The sequence below is a fragment of the Ixodes scapularis genome, unplaced genomic scaffold (genome assembly GCF_016920785.2).
Source record: "Ixodes scapularis isolate PalLabHiFi unplaced genomic scaffold, ASM1692078v2 ptg000480l_1__unscaffolded, whole genome shotgun sequence".
In the NCBI taxonomy this organism is placed as follows: Eukaryota; Metazoa; Arthropoda; class Arachnida; order Ixodida; family Ixodidae; genus Ixodes; species Ixodes scapularis.
The window spans coordinates 287,498-305,385 of NW_024609986.1; the positions used below are offsets into that span (position 1 = coordinate 287,498).

The window sequence follows — 17,888 nt, forward strand, 5'->3', positions numbered from 1 at the left end:
CACTATACTGACTGGTGCTGCAGTGGAGATTTCATTAATGGAGTCATTGACAGCCACTCAGCAAGAGGAAGCGAAATCAACAGATCAGTTAAAATCCTCGACGACATCGCTGAGCATTAAAACGGACGCCAGGCACGCTTGCAGAAAACATTCGTTCCATACTGAAGTTATTGCGCTAGGGCAAAAGACCCACAAGGCGGTGGGAATTGTAGATATTACCAAAAAAGAGGAGTCATCATCACAAAAACACGAAGCCGTTGGAACGCGAAAGCTCTACAAGTACTTTGATGAAAGGAACATTTCCGTTACTGACCACTCGCATGACAGACACACGACGGTCAACAAGATTGTCAGAGAGCGTAATGGGATAACGAACTATAACGGCAGATGGCACGCCGCCACAGGAACGCCCAAAGGAATGAAGACGATAGCGTTTGGCCCCGAAAAAAGTGAAAGTAAGACGTGGCACCCTAAGCTTTCAGGGAAGTGCAAGTTGGTGAGGAACCATGTATATTTCGCTATGGCAACGTGCGATGCTGAACTGCGTTGACCACTGTTGTGGACGACGTTTCAACTGCGTGGAGGACTCTCCCTGTAAGACGGCGGGGCATGTGCCGAGTACGCTGTTTACCCAAGATCCAGTCGCAGAGAATCTCCTCTCTTCTTTTTTAAGATCGACAACAGTGTTCAAGAATGCTGGGGACTACGGCCAAGCAACAGACACCTACCACGTGTCCTTCAATTACACCATGTTGATCTACATAAACAAACGAGTTCATTATATGGACCGCTCCTACAACCTCAGACAGGATCTCGCAGTCCTGGATTGGAATGATCATGTCGGTCGGGAGTATACGTCGACGTACTTCGTCGTGGACGCCTGTCATCCTGATCGGCAAGGGGAAGGGGGGTAAGAAAAAGTACACAAAAAAGAAGTATACATCAACGTATACTTCTTTTTCTCCGAACCTCTTAGTCGCGCTTTGAGGCCCCTTGGCATTCGAACTGTTTTCAAACCATACAGAACTATTTGAAATTCCGTTTCCAAACCGAAGGTCCCAACCCCGGCGAACGTCCAAAGCGGCGTTATCTGCAAGATCCCCTGCTGTGACTGCCCAGCGTCCTACATTGGTGAAACCGGACGGAGGAGAGACACCAGACTCAAAGAACACAAGTGTGACGTCACGTACGCATCCCACGCGGCGCGACTGAAGACTGAACTGGTGGACCATGCGAGGACAATGGGGCATTCTTTCGACTTTCTGGCCGCGACGACCTTGGCGAGCGAGGACAGATGGGGGCCCCAAAAGCTCCTAGAATCGTGGTTTGTTCCCAGGGACACATCCGTGTGCTACAAAAACCGCGGCCCTCTCCACGAAGCTTACACGGACATTCGTGATAAATAGGGGTGACTTGAAGATGAACCTTGCATTTGCTGTGTAACTACTGATGATGCCTCCCGCATGGGAGGCGAAACGTCTAATGAAATTGTTTTTTCTGTTATGTCAAGTCGGTGTTCCTATTTTAACTATGACGTCTCCCGGCCTTTGGAGTATTTTTGAAAGAAGTTTAGGTATGACCATCATCTCGCGAATAACTCTTGCAGAACTATCGTTGGTGAACATTGCTAAAATGTTACGGGAGGAAAGTTATCTTTAATATATGAAAAAAATACTAAAAATGTTAGCACGTTTATAAGAGAGGTAGCATATACTCGGTGATACCCTAAGCAAATGAAGTGCCCCTCAAATGAAACTATTGGTTTAATTACTTTAATAGGTCCTGTGGTAATTGTAACTGGTTGGCTTGCCTCGTGCATGTATTTTATGAATGAGCCCATGTATGCTCCTAAAAATACTCCATTCGGCCATTTCCCGGCAGAGAACCAAGGAGAGCCAATCTCTGCGGTCTTCGGCGTTATTTCGGCCAACGAAATTATTTCAACATAAGGCCTCAATGAAGCTACTGAATAGTTGATCATTTCAATATGAGGAAGACCTAGATTTATTTCTTATCAGGTCTGCCTGTTTGCAATCAGTGTTTTAAGTAATAAGCTTGAATATTATTTGATTTAAAACCTAAATGTCCAAGACCAGCGAATTGTACTGATAGTATAAGCTCGTAATAAATTATTTTCATTTTAGTTTCACCCAGAAGATCGGCCGCCTGGTCCTTGAAACTGCAGCCTTGAAGGAGTCCAGCCAAGCAACGGACGAGTTCATCACTGAAAATGGCTCCTGAAGTCAAGGTGTACCTTGCCCTAAATGCTTTGTGTCAGAAATCGTGACCGAAAACTTGACGCAGCGTAGCAGCTAGAAGTAATGCTCCTAAAAATAAATGTCAAATACGCTCACGAGTTTATCCTCAATTCCATTAGGGAGTTCATTTTCCACTCCTGTCAACGTCTCGCCAACTGCACATGCGCGCCACGCTACACCTGGAAGTGGATAGGGCCCCTCAAATGCGCTGACGTACTCTTGTTTACCCCTCATCTCAACCAGTGCCGCCGTGTGCTTTCCTGCTTCGTCACTGCCTGCTCTTTGAGCGTTCTTCACGTTGCCGGTGGACTGGCGTTCCCCTTTCTTGTACTTGCTTTTTTCTCCAATTCCAAGCAAAAAAAAAGTTCTTGTGCGCAAAAAACAATTTTGGTTCACTTGCACGCCGTGTATTTAATAACGTTACTTCTTTTTTTAAGCCCCTGAAACCCTGCCCATCACCTGATTGTCCAAAAGGTCAAGGACATAACAACGGCAGCGTATTCAAACAGATTAAAATAAAATGTACATAATATTTATAAGGACATCGTTGTCTTCATTGCTTGGCTTTCAAATTTTTAGCGCTGCAAATAGTCGTAATCAAAATTATTTTATGAATGAAAACCCCTCGGCGTGCATCGAACCCAAGATTGTGCTTACGTGAAGCATAGTTCGCCGCGGGAGCGGCTCGAGTCACTCTAAATTTTTGTTTTTTTTCAACGCGGATTTTGCGTTTCAGTCTAGCTGAGGTACCACTGGAAGAACACGAATCGCATACTTGGAAGATGTATACCGTTATATGTTCCATCTGAAAAATCATATAGCTGGTTGAGTGAATTCCATACTATCGTGTTCGTTGAAGCTCGATTTGTTGAATCGAACTACATGAAATCACACGCACCCATTCTATGTATTCCTGTTTACCCAGTCATAGTCGTTCCCTTACGGTGCAATATGAGTACAACTAACGGCAGTTTATGCAATGTTGACGTTGCACAGCCGTGATCGCATGGTTTTAGAGGCGCTATAGAACGAACACAAGACTTGCTACGATTTCGTGACACTGATTGATTCCTGTTTCCCCGCCGTTACGTCACACAAGTAAAGCGATTTCTGTCTGCGAAATTACGAACACAAAAATCAAAATATCATCACGGTAATAAAACAAAGCGAAACGGATCTCTGCAGCCAATACCGAACCATTCGCGAGGTGAATATAGGCAAAATCATATAGTACCTCCGTGACTTCACTCTCTGCACACCACCAGAAAGAGTCATACAAACTTCTTGGCGCTATTATCAACACGGTTGCGTTCGCAAACCGAATGTTTGACTCAGCTAGAATTCGTCCCTTCTGACTTTCATAGCTATGTATGAAACCAGAAATGTAGATGCTTTTCAACATTGGGTGGGTTTGCCGGGAGCCTCCAGTAATTTACGCGCAAAATCCCACTAGAGGCGCTTCAGCAATGTCCACTTTCGTCGACACACGTGGTCTCTAAAAATGCCAGTCGTCTACTTTCCCAAAGCATACTTGAAGAACCAATCATAGAGACCGACGGACAACGAGGCCAAAATTGTGCTTGTACCTTAAAAAAAGTTATAACACAAATTTAGCCTCGTCATTCACAAACTCGTTGCCGGACAAAATTGCTTAGGCGAATTGCAAGCCAGGGTTGGTAATAGTAGCATAAGATACGTACGGCAGAATTCCCTGCCATAAGAAAAAAATGATTTGGCTAAAGCCAAAGTAACACGAAACAGGTGCAAAAATGTTTTGAAAGGGAGTGTAAACCGAAAAAAAAAAAGACAGAGAAAAGGAAAAATAAGAAAAAGGCTATTGTCACGTGACCAAAAAAGAAGTCTGTTCACCTGACCAAAGAAAAAAAAAAAAGAAACGCATACTCACATTATAGGAAAAAGCTTAAGCGCCCTTGTAGTTTTTATACATGTGTTATTTTTATTTATGGCCAGAATTCACATTCAAGGATGCTTTTAGACTTTTGGAGCAAAACGAATTTTTCTCATCCGAGTCAAACTAGAAGGCGTCCCCTCGTCCCGTGTGTAACAACACTCAAAAACATCAACAGTTCATCCGAAAAACCTTCTAAAGCTAGTAGACCGCACTGGGTCGTCCAGCTCATCAAGGAGCACGAGACCACATCCGGGAAGGCTATTTCCAAATTCCCTGACGTGCCCGTCCTCGCATCCGAGGTCGCCGTTTGACAAGCTTATCTTTCTTCCACCTGGTTGCCGGAACCCCCCCGGCAGCTTTGTTCCGTCCACCCCCCCCCCCCCCCCCTCCCTCCCTTCCCTCTCGAGAGGATAGCTCGCCCCGAGGCAAATCCCATTCTCCCGACGCTCTTTCCATGGCCCTTTCCCTCCCCGTCGCCCAGCTTTGGGGGAGAAGGTTCTTCCCTGGAGAACGTCCAGTTCGTACGGCGGCATTTAATGCAGCCAGTTAAACAAGGACGCACAATATGATGAATGAAAAACGCCATAGTACATATACTGTATCCTGAACGATGATAAAATGAAACGGTCAGGCAATCTATGATCAAATATATTTCACTGTGGAGAGTGATTTCAAAGTAATTTAATCGGGTCCCAAAAGCAAAGCATATTTATATATATCCCATTCGTGTGCTGGTAATTATATAACAGTAAATTAACTACCATTGTAGTAAAAAGTGGTAATTATATATATATATCACTTTTCCAAAATAATTTACTCATGTATGTTCTGCAGGGCACGTGGAACGAAGAAAGGATTGTACTAAAAAACAACAGCCATAACCATTATTAAAAACAAAAAAAAAAAAAAAACATAGGACACAGCTGATAGATATGTCCACTAATCAACGTGTGAAAAATGCAGCGTGCTGAATATGAGAGGATATGGTTTAATTATTTGAATTGGGTGAGGCTATGCGTCCCCCGATTCAACCTTCTGTGGATGCTTCGGGAAGGGACGGGTTAGCGTAAAAGCTGGCTTATGTATCGCTGTTATTCTTAATGGTATTATGTTGCCAGTTTCAATGTACCGAGAAATTATAAGTGTATAGTGCACAGAGCTGACAGCAGTTGACATAATAAAAATAGAGAGTGCCTGGATTACCATTTTTTTTCGATCACATTCAAGAAGTTGTGCGTGGGAGCAAAACTCCATCATCAAACCAACATAAGAAACAAACTGCTTCCTGTTTAAATTATTTGTTCGTAAAGGCTTTTGAATGCAGTCCTGTTGTATATCCAACGCAAGCCTATGAGGACCATGCTTTATCATACGAACGACGCTCCTGAATAAACTAGATCTGATCCAAATTCGACATATCGAATTGTTTGAAACGTTTGATACTAGAAATTCGAAGGTAAAAGCAAATTATTTGGTCTGGCATTATAAAACTTCAATTCGTAAATCAAAGATTTACGAAAAGGAACGGTATATTAAAAGGGTACGGAAACGAAATTTTAGTGCCGATCTTTCTGCATAAATATGGGCTAGGGACAGGCACCACCTCGGAAGTATCAATATCGCGCTGTAACACACAGGAGAACTAATTTTAAACCTGATTAAACGATTTCAAATTCACATCTGGTGGATGGTGGGAAAGTTCTCGTGACATCACTTGTGAAATGGGAGCAGCGCCGTTCTGCGGCGATACGGCGGCAAGCAGAATTAGCCTAGGCCTGAACGCGTTTGTAAACCCTTGGCGGAGAAAGCCAAAGCGTAGTTGGCCACAGTGAGCTCGTTCTCGTTGCGGCTCTTTGCCACGACCAACTCGTGCTCTTTGCACGACACGACCCGAACATGCTTCTGGCACGGCCGGTACTAGTTGCTGCGAGTCGCGAGCTGCGAGCCGACGTTAAAAAAGATATGTTTGAACTACGAGAGTGTCAGCAAGAGCCACGCAAATACCTCTTAGCACTCGGAGCAGACTCGTGCTTTTGGTCGAAGTGCTGGATTCGCTCCGTTAGACCGTGTTTCGGTAAGGGCTTCTGGACCAATCTTTTTGCTATTGCAACTCGATACTGACATGACACTCGGCAAAGAAAGGTTAGACCGACATCACGTAGCTCCCACGAACTGCTATAGCTCGACAGTGACGTAGCGTCGTGTCAGAATAAAAATGGCATACTAATAACAAAGTGTACATACCGTGTTGCGAAGGTAACCCGTACGGCGTTTATTTGAGCTCTACATCACACATAACAAGGAGATAGAATCAATGAGAGTCCCTTTTCGACGACAGCGTTCGTCACCGCTGTCTCGGCAAACAAGGAGATCGAGATGACAAGGGGAAAATATTCACCTCTGAAATTTAGTTCAGGGATCAAACTATTCAACCGGGAAGGGTCCACAAGGGTCGCGCGGGCATATTCCATTCAGCAGGCCAGCCGGTCATGGACAGACGGTCTTGGCTAAGGACCGCCGGAGCAACGGTGCGCCGAGTCGGTGTTGCTGCTAGGCCTACTATATTCTGCCGAGCTCGCTCGGTCGGCAGAATCGTGGCCGTTGTAGCTCTTCTCGGGTGTTTGTGGATCCTGCGTTCTTGATCGTCGTGGTCTGTTTCAAGTACTCCTTCCTTTTTTCTTGCTGGTAAAAGTCGGGATGCACGAGAAGAGCACGTGAAAAAATACATGTCCGTTGCTCGTTGCTACCAAGTAACTGAGCGACGCTGTCGGCCATGTTGATTTGATTGTGAAAAGTGCGTAAGACAGCTGGGAAGCTGTCGTAGGATTCTTTCATAACCTGCGCAAAAGTTACAACAATATCGTTTCGAGAATACGAGTTTTCTCTCATATCTGTCGTACGCACTTTTTTCGTAGTAAGTTCGCTCTGAGAATCCGGCCTCAGAGCTGGTTTTGTCAGTGGTGCCGTGGTTACCTGGTTGCCGGGCGACTTGCCGTGGTACAGCGTGCGTGCAGCCCTTGCAGATCTCAAACGGCCAGGTTGTCACAGCTGGATGGATGGATGAATACTGCTGAGCCCTTTGGATCGGGCGGTAGCTTACGCCACCTAGCCATTTCGTAAATCGTCGACGGGCCACCAAGTGGCAACGCTCGTAACCACAACAGCCACGCGGTAGCCTTCCCCGTCTGGCACAAGTGACGTCACGAATGCGCCCAATATCCCAAGACGCATCGCGCTCTCCGATGGCTGATTTGTGAGCGCGCGCCCAATCGGGCCCCTCAGGGTGGCAAATATAGTCATCCGTTCAAAATACAAACACGCGATTATGATTTACGGATATCATTGATCATATTAAACCTATTTCTGACAATAATAGGTGTATTTCAAGTTTCGCTTCAGTACCCCCTTAAAACTGAACGCTGATTGAAGAAATTTATAATTCGTGTGCTTTTCCTTTTCAGTAAAGTAGAGTAATAGGAATTTGTTGTTAAAAAAAGGTGAGATTCTGAGAAACCTTGGAAACATTTTAGAAAGTATCTTACTATAAAATGAAAAAGTCAAAAGAATAGTCATAGAGCGATAGTGCTTCTCATTATTCCTATTTCGTGCCTCTGAAACATTTTCGTGCTTTTATACCTAAGGCAAACACTAACTACTGTTGCAAGACCAATCTTTAAAATCTGTGCTGACCTCTACACTAAGCACTGTTTACGTCAGCTACCTTTTTGGAGAGCAGGTCACAGATTGGAGACGAGTGCTGTGTCAACGTTCTGCTGGTTTTCGTAGTTTAGCAGGTCCTTCACTGAGTGAACATAAAGTCAGTCAAAAAAACGAACTCGGCGATTGGACTGCCAGCCGCTTGCTGCAAACGTTTTCTCCGCCAATGCACTCTACCCCCCCCCCCCCCTAAAAAAAAAAAAAAAAGTCACATCAGCGGTCTTTTGAGTAATCATGAGCTTTTGAAAACCCCAAAACTTCAGCGGCTACAAATCAAAGTAATCGATAGGGAAAAACAGTGTTTTGTAACTCTCATCTCAACGGGATTACTCCCCATGCAATAGCTTCCGGTGACCGGAAGCTGTTTGCGGACATGCCCAACCTGTGTTTGGGCAATAACTTTTCAACTATTTGCGTCGACCACCAAATCTAGTCTTCAAACTCTCTGTATATATACGGACCTAGGAAAGGGGAAAAAAAAAAGCCAAAATTGAAGCCGACTAACAAGAAAAAGTGTGTCGCTGTTCTAAACAAAGCTTCTACTATCAGGACAATACTGTAAGCAGCTCATTACTAAGAGTTAGGTCGGCGCGTCTGAGATAATTGAACAATGCAGCTGCCGTGTTTATACTTACGATGACAACAGAACACACGAGTGAATTGTGTAATGCAAGGAAGCGTGAAAATGGATGCGTAAATTCGGATGATGAATATATCGTCACACTAGGAGTTCAACTAATATCGCGTTTAAAGGGACACTCAAGGTAATTTTCAAGTTTATGCGAATAATATGTTCGGGGTGCGAAACAATCACGAAACAAGAGCATCTAGGAAAACAGGCGAGGTATTTAAAGAAACTGAGTTAATAATAAATGCAATATACTGATCCATGCCAATGTTCTCAGAGCAGTTGATAATTAAGCTACTAACTAACAATCACTCCCCTACAAAGTCGGAGCCATAGAGGATTTGTGCAGCGCGAAATGCTTATTTTCTTCATGCTTTACTTGTTCCAGCACTCGCTCGAGAAAGTTCTGTTCCTAACGCAACTTAGAACCTCTCATAAGGAATAGTGAAAATTATCCGGCGGTAGGATGTGCGCGCCTGCGCAAAATCGCACCATAGTCATACGTACGGTGAAAGCACTCTTAGAAGCTACTAAGTCCTGCCGCCGTATTATTAGCTATTTTTTTTGCTTTGAAATTTTTGTTTACAAATTTAATGAGGCACTTCTAATGTGTCGTTTTCAAGGAAACGACTTCTTCCCGATTGGTTCGTCTACGGAACTGCGAATACGCGTGCAGATTGCAAGGTAACTTCGTAACGGTTTGTCGTCTTATATTTTGCGACTCGTGAACCAGCGTGAACGAAGACCCAAAGCCCATCAACATGGTATGTGGAACCGGACGAGCTCGAAAGGGCGGTGAAATGCACATTTTACGGCGGTCCGACAAAAGAGTGAAAGTATCGTTTCGAAATAAAGATTATTCTTTTTAATTTAAAATATACAGGAACGTGCCCTGTACCCAAAAACATATATTTAATATATATTAGGGCGTCTTTGAGCACGTCCCAAAAAGACAAAAAATTTCATAGCTAGGCCTTCTGGACCTGGTGCAAAGCCGGTCTATATGGCACTAAACACTTCCAAGAACTACACGCGAGTCGCTGAAGGCAAGAGCCCCTCGTCCGTTTCATCAGGGACGCGTCAAATTTCTATACAAAACTGCTGAACGGCGGCAAAATGGTTATTCGCGTCCCCAACTTGTCTCGTCGCCAAGAGACGAGAAATGTACATGATTGTACATTTCTCAAATTTATTGTCCTCTTGTCATTTTTTTTTTCTGTAGAGACGGCGTTGGTGTTGTGGTATCTAAGGCGTGTACAAAATAAACTTTGCAGCTGAGTTTGAGACGTTGCCTGCTCTTTTTCTATCTTCTGTTGTGTTATTTTTTCTGCCCCAGTCTCAGTTTTACAATCATGTTCAGCTTACACCAGCTCGCCTGCACTCTGACTGTTTTTTCGGTAATCGGTCCTGAAGCAGGCTTAGTCCCCTTTTCTTATGAAACCACTCTTCCTTCGTCGTGTTCTATACTCCTTTTTCAAGCATACATGGTACTGGACAAGCTGGCACTTCGTTTGGCAGAACTGGAAGCAGACGTCGCGTACCATGGACTTTCGTCCCGGAAAAACTTCATCGACCCTGCGCAGTTCAGACATCTATCAACGAGAGGTTTATCTTGGAGTTCAAAAAAGAAAGTTATCAAGATCTACAGGGTAGGAGCCACCAGGAGAATACAAGAACTCTACACGGCGTGCAACAGACTTTGGGACCTCCTCTTGGGAATGGACTACATGCGTCGCAAGGAGTTCCAGCACTGGGACAACATCAAGAAGGCACAGTTTCACAGGACCTGGTATGTCAATAGAACGCAAGTCTTGAACTCTGTTAAGATTATGAAGAGGAGGGAGGATTGTTTGCCTTTGGTATGCCGTAGTGCTCAGTGTGTGTCGGGATCCCGTTTAAATGTAGTCAACCTATGTAACATTTCGATTTTAAAAAGAACGGACAGTTTTTTTATCCAAGGGACCTAAATTTTGTCTCAATGTGGGGCCTTCCAGACTGGATGTTTTTTTTCCGCTGTTCAAAGCGTTGCGCGCTTAGTAGGTCATAATGAAAAGACGGCTTTTGGGGATCAGACGGTGGGGAGGTTAGATAAAATCATGGGAGACATGTACCCGAAAGAAAAAAATAATTTTAAGGATGTAAACATGGTCAAGAAAGAGTTAGAATCACGGTCGTTAAAATTACTGCAAACAGATAAATCGGGAAAATTTTGTATCCTCCCGATGAAATAATTTCAAAACAAAGCTGAAAAAGCCATGAGTGTATTGTTCAAGGGCTGGAACGGAAGGTTGGCAAAGATGAGAAGGGACATATGCACAGTGTTAAAGGAAGAAGATAAAGAGCAAGTTGCCAAAAGCATAATGAATCAATCCAAAATGTACCTATGTTTGAAATTTTTCCTAAAGGACCATAAAGTGGAGATGCCTCTTAGAGTGGTTGTAAACGAAAACGGGACGTAGCAAAAAGTTGTCTAAGTTTCTGCAGCATGGGTTAGGTCAGGTCAGTTTAGACAAATCCTTATCGCTAAGGAAGACAGAAGAACTTATTCAGATCTTGGAACACAATCATGGGAAAAAGAGATCGGTATTCTCCATGGATATAAAATATTTATATTATTCTCTGGAAAAGAAGAGGTTTGATGAACGCCGCGAAGGTGCTAGAGTTGAATCTGGTAAAGTTTCAATCAGACTCGGGAGTAACAGTGAAAAGCTTCCTTACCGTGTTGGATCTCTATTTAAAGTCAACAGTCCTTGAATACAATAATCGAAAATACATCCAGAAGGAAGGTGTATTCATAGGCTCGTCGCTCACTCCGTTGTTAGCTGAGATATACCTCAACAGTTTGGATAGAGTGTTGTTTGACAGGTTGGTTGAGTTGACACCTAACGTGGGCTTCACCAGAAGGTATGTAGGTGATATTTTTGTGTGCATGTTTGAAGAAAGAAAATCGGAGTATCCTGAAAAGCTTATTCGTTCAACGGCCCCGGAGTTGCATTTCACACTAAAAAAAACAGAGGAGAACATGTTGCAGTTTTTGGACTTGCGCGTTCAGGTGAAAAATGGCTTATGTTGGGAATATGGTAAGAAGATGGCTAAACCGGTGATTCCCTGGAAGACGCGAGGTATGAGGAAACTTTTCTAAAACGACAACTTTCAATTCAAATCAGAGACAAGCGGGATGAACCAAGTGTGAGGAACCGACGAGTTGCTATACCGCATTTTCACGATATTTCCCATAACATAAAAGCGTCGGCAAAAAAGTTTGGCGTAGAAAGAGTGTTCACACCCGATTTTCAGTTACGCCAATTTACACCTTTTAAATCAAAACAGGAAGTGTGCCAGAAGGCACATCACGAAAAGTCGGTACCGTGTGATAATTCGCTGGTTTATGAGATTCCTTTGGAGTGTGGATTTAAATACGGAGGTCAGACTTCGAGATGTCTAAATGATAGACTGACGGAACACAAACGGAATGTGAAAAACAGCGCGTCCGATTCCGAGTTAGCCAGGCACCTTCTAGAGTGTAATAATTCTAAAGCCAACCGGTCTGAAACGGAAGTAATTCACAAAGAACGTAATGATATAAAACGTGTAGTTCAAGAAACGATTCGTACAAAAACGTCTGGCAACTGTGTATGTCAGGCGTCATTGCAGTTTGGGAACGAATGTAAACAATTTCTACGCTTGTAAAGTTTTTTTTTGTATTAGCGGTGTTTATATGTGTATTCTTGGACTTGTTCGAAAAGTCGCAGTGTTTAGCCAATTCTGGTTCGTCCTAGGAGGGCGATGTCGTTCTCAGTTTTTGAGATGGCCCCAGTTCCGGCTCTTCGCAGTGTCTAGTATTGTTTTTTGGACTAGGTGAGTTGTCAGAGGAAATGCAACTTTGAAGGTCAAAGCCTTTCTTTGTGTTCAATAGTGATTCACCTACGTTCGCCGGGTGGCGGTGGTTATGCTAGAATGTGACCCTTTCTGTGAGTGTTTCGCAGCCGAGGTCAAGGGAGATAAGAGAAGGTTTGCCCAAATTTCATTGTCCTCTAGTCATTTTTTTTTCTGTAGAGAGTGCGTTGGAGTTGTGGTATATAAGGCGTGTACGAAAAGACTTTGCAAGTTGCAAAGTCTTTTCGTACACGCCTTTTAGCCAGAATGAGCTATGTAGACAGATTGCGCTATATATAGCCAAATTGGGCTACATTTTTTCTAGTTGGCGTCAAAATTTCGTGGTTGGCTATGTGGCTATTTTGGACTATTTCTACGAATGCGGCGAACTTTTGTCGAACCTCAGGTTCGACTCTGAACTTTGAGGTTCGGTTAGTTAATTTTCAAACTTTTAATCAGTTTTGAAATAAAACTGAATAAAACTGATGCTTTTTTGGCTAGTCGAGAAGAGGGAGAGGAAGGAGAAAGGCTTAAAACTTCTACAAACTTTGGGGTTTTCGCATTACGCAGTGAAGCAATGCTTGCAGAGTTCAAGCGGTCTCCCTACAGCGCAGTGGAGCAAACCAAACAGATTGCAGCGCACATGGAGGCACCCTAGATTGCACTATTACCACAGGCCCGGTAGCGCGCCTTCAACCCGGACGCATATGGCACTGCCCGGATGTAGACTGAACTCTCCAAATGCTGCTTTGGTGCCCATTGTGAAAATCCTTAGGCACCCAGGTTTGTAAAAATGAGAAGTCCGCAGTTTCACCGCTAAACAATTGACTACCTTCCAGTCGTTGCTCACCCCAAGAGAGGACAACACAATCAGAAATAGCGTGAACATAAATGGGGACACTAATATTCTTCACAAAGAAAAAGAGACGGGGGGATACTAGTTAGGACCTGAGATATTGGGGTTCTGGTTTGAAACACCCCTCGTTATGACTGTTCTGCTTCTGTATTTTGTTCTTTTACTGTATGGTCATATCTCCCGGGCTTCACAATAAAGCTGCTTTGTGTGTTTTGTACTTCTGAAAACCTACGACGGAAGGGCCAGTTTTGTACGGATATTCATCCTTCCGAAGCTTTTCTTGCAAAATTCACAAGTCACATAATGTACACAAAAGGTGGTGCATCTAACGGTTGAAACAGATATTGTAACATATATTGTTTGAGCGTGAGAAATTGTCAAGATAAGGCTTAAAATTTATTGTTTTAGTCTTGGCTATTTTGGGCTATACTTTTTTACGGCTTTGGCTATATTTGGGCTATACCTCCCAGTCGTTTGGCGGTTTTTTGGTGAGACTATCTGGCAACACTGTTTGCAACTGAGTTTGAAACGTTACCTCCTTTTTTTTCGGGTCTAGGACATTTCGGTGTAGGACGTTTCGGTGTAGGACTTTTCGGTGCGGACTTTTCGGTGCACGGGCATTTCGGTGCACGGACTTTTCGGTGCACGGACTTTTCGGTGTACGGACTTCTCGGTATACGGACTTTTCGGTGCACGGACGGTTCGGTGCGCGGACTCTTCGGTGCAAGGTCTTTTCTAAAACATATATTTTATAACACCTAAACGAAGCGTGCACACTTTTTGGAAGGCACCAACAGTGAATTGGTCAAAATCCTTTCAAGCCATTAGCAACTTTGAACCATTACACTAGGAGACACAGAAGGGCAAAAGCCTTCCAAGTCACTGGAAAGTTCCAAGAATTAAACTAGGAAACAAAAAAGAAGGGCAACGAGGATACACAAACGACAATCAGGATCATGTTTCTAAACTGCCTGAGACTGTGTGAAATAGGTTGAAATTAAAGCCGAGAAGATAAGGTACGAAAACAGTAAAACAGTGACGTGTCGAACACAGCTACCTCGTTTGTTTTTCCGAACATTATGCAGTTACAGAAACAGTGTGATAAGCCCGAAGCTTTAGTTCACTTCTAAGTACATCATACCAACCCCAAACCACGCACTTTGTTATCTACAAGGTCCGCTTAGAAAAAAATAGCCTTCACAAAAACCTCTAGAAATAGCGTTAAATCTATAAACGAAAGGTACACCCGGAACACAGTCTTTTGTTCCCTTCCAAGAACCTCAAATCAACCCCAAACCACAGACTTCGTTATCTACAACGTCCGTTTAGAAACAAAACCTACTGGTGCCCCAGGAGCGTTGGTACAGCGGTAACTACTGTCCAAAAACGAAGATAAAAGCGCGGCATCTGCATGTCATAGTCTTATTTCATTTAATGTTAATTCAGTCGAGGTGGTAGCTTTAGGATGGCGGTCTACTTGCGAAGTAAACGTGGAGAGTCCGAACTTCTTCGCGAAAGGTTCAAAAACGACAAGGAGCGCTGCTTCAAAGAGAAGGTGAGTGCAGTTTGCCTGAAGCATTAAAAATCTATATATTTTCAAATGAGTAAGAAAGACTGCGAAGTCAATCAATTTGTTTAACTTATTTTAGCGTATTTTGTGGCCTAATCGTATATGGAATAGAATAATATCACTATGATGGGATATGACTCTTAGTTAATTATTAATGAAGAAAATTGAAGCGGTTTTGTATTTGAGGGAAAGCACTTAAATCGTCTTCATTTTGCCTCCAAGATCACAAATATCGAGATTATATTTCAATGTGGTTCGACTGAAGCCCCCCTTCCCGGGGCGGGGCGTCATATTAGGAGTTTTCTGAACCTCCGCTCTCGCGTATCTACAGCGCCTGTCAAAGCTACGCACCCGCTCTCTTAATATTTTTTATTTTTTTTAAGTCAGAAAGAGACATCACGACTAGTGTCAGTACGGGGAAGGTACCTGGAAAGCTTGCAATAGCACATGCTGCCCATAGGAGCGACACGCGCTTGGCTGCCAAAAGATCCTAGTTTAGTTACATCTTCGGAAACAAACGAACCTGATATTCAGATTCAAGGGATAAAAATACGCCAAACTTCACATCTCACTCCTTTTTTTTTTCTCTTAGGAAGTGTTTCGGCTTCACTTTAATACCAGACTAAAGGCTGATTCACATTGCCCCATTTTTTTACGTTAAGTTACGTTACGACCGAAACATTCCTGCCTCAAATGTCGCGTGTCATGCTTCCTCCTTGAACTGGTGGCCTCACTTAATATGAAGCACAGAGCTCCCGGTGTCTTCAACGTAATATTTCGTAACGTAACTTAACGTAAGAAAATGGGGCAGTATGGACGGTCCTTAAGGGTCAAGCTCTAAACGACTTCGACTTAATTCACCTTTTATTCCACGCAGACATATTGGAAATGCAGCAGGAAGCTCGAATGCAAGGCAAGAGCACATACCATTGATGGGGAAGTCGTGAAACTCATCAACGAACATACTCATGCCACCTGCCAAATTGAACAAGAAGCCAAGTTGGCTTACTCCTCGATGAAGGAGAGAGCCAAAACAACGGAAGAATGCAACCAAGCCGTTGTCGGACGCCTCATCACCGAGATGACGCCGGAAGCGTGTAGCTACCTGCCACCTCAAGATACCATCATGAGAACATTGAGGTGAGCATTTAGGCTACTATAATTGCTACCCAGTTTGCAAATATAGACCTTAATAATATATTTTGGGAAGAGAAAGTTTAGAAGAGGTATAGCAAATGGCAGTGGGAAAATACTTACTACACTTTCGTTATTTTTACAGTTAAAAAATGTGCTTAAACGCGTACCTGTGATGGGCTAGTCGGTTAAATATCTAGACTGTCAAATAAAAAAAAAAGTGCAAACGGCTAGGAAAATAATAGGGGAACAGGAAAGGGCGCTTAAATGCATGGCACTCCACATAAAAATAGAATAAATAAAAAGGCGCCCACTACATTTCACGACTATGACCAGTCTAGTCCCCCTCGTACTTCCCTAGTCGTTTGCTATTTTCATTTCACAGTCTAGAAATGTTTAGGGCTTAGCCCCTCGTAGTGTTTAAAATCGTACACTGCACACATTTCTTATTCACATGTGTCACTGCTTTGAACCGTGATGCCAACGATATCCCGCCTTTTTTACGTGCAGGATAGTTCGTGCAAAGGAGCAAAGGCCCATACCCCTGCCCTTGAGTTTAGAAGACGTTGGCATTCCTGCTAACTACGCGTCAAAAACAGACGGCTCGAGGTTTCTTGTATTCGACTCCGGTGTGCGAGATCAGGACCGCTTCCTTATTTTCTGCAGATCGCGGATGATTGAAGTTCTTCAAACATCAAAGAAATGGTTTGCCGACGGTACATTTAAGGTTGCACCAGAACTGTTTTTTCAAGTCTACAGCCTACATTGTGAAGTTGGCGGATCTGTTCTGCCCGCTGCTTATTTGCTGCTAACCTGTAAAAACTGTCCTACGTACACGCGAGCTCTGAGCGCCCTTATTGGCGAGTGTGGAGGGGTCTGCGAGCCAAGCACCAGAATGGTGGACTACGAACTTGCAGCCATTAACGCTTTCAGGACGGTCTTGCCAACATCCGACGCGCCTGGGTGCTTCTTTCATCTATCGCAGTGCGTTTATCGCAAGGTTCAATCCGAAGGACTGCAAGAACTGTATGCCTGTGATCCTCAAATCAACTTGGAGGCCCGCATGATACCTGCTCTTTCCATGGTACCCCGGAGTGATGTGGAGGATATGTTCACCAAACTGGCGTCCAGCGTACTCAGCTCTTCAACCAGTGATGGATTACTTTGAAGATACCTTCATAGGACGGCCAACGGCTGGGGGGAAGGCGTGTCGCACAGTTTCCTGTGGAACTCTGGAATCACCATGACGCCGTGCTCCAGTGCGACTCCAAGACCACGAACTCGGTGGAAGCATGGCACTGGGGCTTCCAGGCTCATGTGCAGTGCTCTCACCCGTCCCTTTGGAGGTTACTGGAGGTTCTACAAAGAGAGGACTGCATGCAGCTTCACCGGCTCACGGAACTAGAGATGGGGCAGCGATTCAAGCCGGCAACAAAATATGTTGAAAATAATCCCTGGAGAAGGAGAACAAGAGGGACAAAGGACAAACGCAAATCTTCAAACACAGCTAGGTGATTGGTGCGCGACCGAAAAAATCCGCCTGGTCCGGGTATCGAACCCGAGACCTCTCCAAAACCCGTTTGCTCTACTTACGTCTAACCCCTGGTCAGCTCAGTTGGTAGAGCGCTCCACCTGGATTGGAGAGGTTCCGGGTTCGATACCCGGACCAGGCGGATTTTTTCGTTCGCGCACCAATCACCTAGCTGTGTTTGGAGATTTGTGTTTGTCCTTTGTCCCTCTTGTTCCCCTTCTCCAGGGGTTATTTTCATCGTTACTGTCCAGCTCGCTTGCACCTTTGCATTTAATTGGATTATAAACAAAATGTGTGAAGGTTTTCCAGCGCCTGCAGACACTCGCTAGAGAGTACGACCGCTACCATGCTCTTCGATTTCTCAGCGGCGTTGCTCGTAATGTATCCTTCTAAATTTTTAATTGCA

General features: G+C 44.1%; 1 non-coding gene and 1 pseudogene across 1 annotated transcript; both read left to right on the plus strand.

Annotated features, from left to right (window-relative positions):
- The first annotated feature begins 506 nt into the window (after positions 1-506).
- On the plus strand, positions 507-2,241 carry LOC120846457 (annotated as a pseudogene).
- A 15,310-nt stretch (positions 2,242-17,551) lies between these two features.
- Trnap-ugg lies at positions 17,552-17,624 on the plus strand. The gene has a single exon. It is a non-coding gene; the product is annotated as a tRNA-Pro (tRNA).
- Positions 17,625-17,888: the final 264 nt, after the last annotated feature.